The following is a 3,590-nucleotide window of genomic DNA, read 5'->3' as shown; positions in this document are numbered from 1 at the left end:
TATAAAAAAAAAAAAAAAAAAGGAAAACAGAAAGAAAGAAATGTAGTCATTGAAGGAGATGTGAGTCTCTTTGAGGGAAGGAGCCTAACTTCAGCCATAAGCTGCAAATCTACCTCTAGTCCTAAAGATGAGTTTATTTTTCCTCTGGACAAAGTCGCTTAGCAAACACAGATGGCCAGTGGAATCTAGGATGAATCTAGAATGAACTATGTGTGACCCATGGTGCTGTCAAGTCTTCTTACTTGAGAACTGGTTGTTTTTTATCTAGAGCAGACAGAACGGACTGTATCCACTTGGCGTGAGAGAGCCAGATTCCTTGTCTCTGCATCTCTTAGTGTACTGCCCGGGATGCGCACCACACAGAGTGACTATTTCTTCAGTGACAGCAGGGTTGAGGGGCTTTCTGGATAGGAAGGAAATTTTGTTTTTACTTTTTTTTTTTTTTGTTATAGGGCACGTGTGCTCGCCAGACAGACAGAGAGAGACAGAGAGAAAGTGAGAAATCACCCCCCAGGGGGGGATGGCCACGCCACAATCCCTTCTCCTCCATTCTCCTCTCGGGATCTTGGGCACGCACGCACACGCGCCAGGCGTGAGTTTTAAGCCACCGGGTCCGGGACACGAACCATGGTCGACTATGTGGGAGTCCAGCGACATAGCCATTACGCTAACTGCTGGTCCCTTGTTTTTACTCCCATAGCAGAAGTTCTTAAGGTCTTCTTGGGGCTCCATAAGGTCTGGAAAGAGGAATTCTCATTGCTCTCATTTCTCACGTTCCCAGGTGAAAGTACGCGGTGGTTACCCGTGCCCAGTCCCACCGTGCATGCACCTCCACCACAGGGGACTGCAGGAAGCCTGGCCAGGCTAGCGCATGGTGCTTCAGAGGAGGAAATACTGAGTGGATCCCAGGGAGGAGGTCTGGGAACTACACTGCAGGCAAGTTGTGTGGTCCGACCGAGGGCCTCGGGTCCTACCAGGAGACTGGGTGCTGGTCAAGCTGAATCTGACTGTGGAGGAAGAGGATGGAACCTTCGCCTGGGAACCCAGTGGAGATGAGGGCAGAGAGTCCAGGAAGCCATGACTCTGGACCCAGGGCCACTGGCATGTCTCAGCACCTGGAGCTGACATTTTGGGGTCCAGTTTCTGACTCCCCCTTCCAAATACAGGCTAGTCACCCAGTGGAGGTGACTCAAGGGCAAGACTAGGGTGAGGGACAGGTGGAGAGGCACTGGCAAGTTCTGGTAAGCTATGTGGGTGACCAGGGGGCACTTCAGGAGCACAGAGGAGTAATGCAGGGACAGCCTGGTCTGCCTTCAGGTGCCCCATCTTCCCCCAAAACCTGCCAGACCATTTCCCCTCCTGCTAGGCAGACAGCCACGAAAACTGACCCAGCCAAGGCCCTCACTGGCCACCTACAATACAGTTGGAGCCATTATTTGGGCCACTGGAGAGGACCTACACTGGGCCTTGCTGCCCTGCCTGACTGGCTCACCTCTAGGCTCCAGACACTGTGTCCCAGTGCTGAACCTCCTGGCTGAGTTAGGCCTGTGATCCCACTCCGCTCCTCTGCCTAGGTAACAGCACCGCTCCTCATAACCTCAGTGACCAGCAGGAGAGGAGGAAGGGATGCCCCGATCAGTGGTAGTTGTCCTCCAGCAGCCAAGTCTGAGGTGGGGCTAGGAGTCACGTTATTGGCATGACCAAATGTGATTTCCCTGTGGAGGGAAGGTCAGAGAGTTCCAGAGACAAGTGGAGACCCCACTTATCCCGGGGTCAGCTTTTGCCCTGGCCCTCCAGCCCCAGGTACTGCAGGTCACTTGTGCCAATCAAGTCCATTAGCGGCCTGGTAAGGAATTGGCAGGACTCTGTTGCCGACAGCCTCCTGGAAGGTGGGAGCTTCTACCACAGCCCTTACACCAGGCCTTTCTCGCAGCCAGCCCTCCCAGCCACCCTGTTCAGAGCTGCAGCTCACCCGCAGCCCCGCTGCCCACTCCCCATGCCCTTACCTGGCTCCCGAGTTCTCTTATCACTGCCCAACGGGGTGTAAAGGCTAAATGTGTTTCCAATTAGTAAGCTCCACAAAGCTGGTACCTTTGTCTCTTTGGTTCACTGATGTATCTGAAGTTTCCAGAACAAGCCTGGCTCAATAAATGTATGTCGAGTGAGCAAATAACAAGCAGTTTGGGTATTCCAAGTGGTGTAGGAACAGGAAAGAGGCACATTCGCTGTGAAGTGAGCAGAGCTTAAGCTTCAAATTCACTTCCTCTTTTGCACAGGCTCCTTCCAAAAAATCTGATTCTGGATATACAATGATATATATATATATTTTTTTTTGGCCAGAGGGTAAATATGCTCACCAGGGAGAGAAAAAGAAAAAGTCCCGCTGCCAATGGGGCATGGTAATGCCACAATTCTTTTTCCTTCACTTCATCCTGTTAAGATTTTGGTGACACACACACACACAACTGGTATGTTTTTCAAGCTGCCAGGGCTAGGATTTGAACCATTGACCATGCAGGTTCTCACTTCCTATGTACTACAGTGCTGGCCCTATAATTTTTTTTTAAGAATTATTTTAATTTTACTGATCATTATTTTTTAGAATTTGCTACAGAGCACATGAGCTACCAGAGAGAGACAGAAAGTGAGAAAGCAAGCTGTCAGGTCCAGGACTGGAACCATGGCTAGCCAAGTGAGAGTCCAGCACTTTAACCACCATGCCACCTGCTGGCCGCTGGCTCTATAATTTTATGTTCTTAAAGAGGGTCCTCAAGTTGTATATGCCTCAGGCCCCAAAGAACCTTGCCGTTTCTGGGAGTAGTGCTGCCTACTGGACAAAACATGGATTCAGAGTCAGAAATACCTGGATTCAGATCCCAGCACTGCCTCTTGCACGTGTCAGCCTCTCCGAGCCTCAGCTCCTAATCGTACACTGGGAGTAACTCCCACATGTGTGGAAGCCTTGGGGGAGGGGGCAGCATGTTTGCAGTCATGAATGAACAGGGGAAAGTTTCATAAAAGGATTGTATTTAATCTGAATGTTAATATATGTATTTTGTAGATTTTGTATGTGCCAATTATAACAATTTTTAAAAATGCTTACAAAAGTTTTCCAAGACTTTTGTTTGTAGAATAAATTTGCTGGTGCAGTTATTAACAGAGTCAAAGGCTCCGGTAAGATGGACACCAGGAACTGACTGGTTTTGACCACAGGACGCAGAGGTGACCTTGACAGGAGCGATTTTGGTGAAGTGGTCCAAAAAGACCACCTGAAGAAGGTCCCAAAGAGAATGACAGAGGAACTGGAGGTGCGCACAGAGGACACTATTGACTAGTCTTGCCACAGTGCACCAGGAAATTGGTGGCAGCTGCCCCGGCAAGTGGACTCAGAAGCTTTTTTCCCCTTCTTTCAAATGCAAGAAGTAGGCTGCTGGAGGAGAGCCAGTGGCAAGCCACAACAGTGAGAGTGGAAGGGCAGTCTTGGTACCTCTGGATAATGCTCTTACTCGAGTGGAAGGGGCTGGCCTGGGAACGAGACTGCCATGGGAAGGCAGGCAGGAAAGGGGACCGAGTGCAGCGGTGGGTGGTGT

At 50.2% G+C, this 3,590-nt stretch overlaps 1 long non-coding RNA gene across 1 annotated transcript in view; it reads left to right on the top strand.

Annotated features, from left to right (window-relative positions):
• LOC102484047 (uncharacterized) overlaps nt 1–2,357 on the top strand; it is a 31,127-nt gene extending 28,770 nt beyond the window's left edge. Inside the window, exon 6 of the long non-coding RNA XR_334964.2 lies at nt 782–2,357. This is a non-coding gene — a long non-coding RNA (uncharacterized LOC102484047). The remainder of the gene's footprint in view (nt 1–781) is intronic.
• Nucleotides 2,358–3,590: the final 1,233 nt, after the last annotated feature.

This window comes from Tupaia chinensis, unplaced genomic scaffold (assembly GCF_000334495.1).
Source record: "Tupaia chinensis unplaced genomic scaffold, TupChi_1.0 Scaffold000316_1, whole genome shotgun sequence".
Classification (NCBI taxonomy): Eukaryota; Metazoa; Chordata; class Mammalia; order Scandentia; family Tupaiidae; genus Tupaia; species Tupaia belangeri.
The sequence above is the reverse complement of the archived record's forward strand: the minus strand, read 5'-3'. Positions and strand labels throughout refer to the sequence as shown.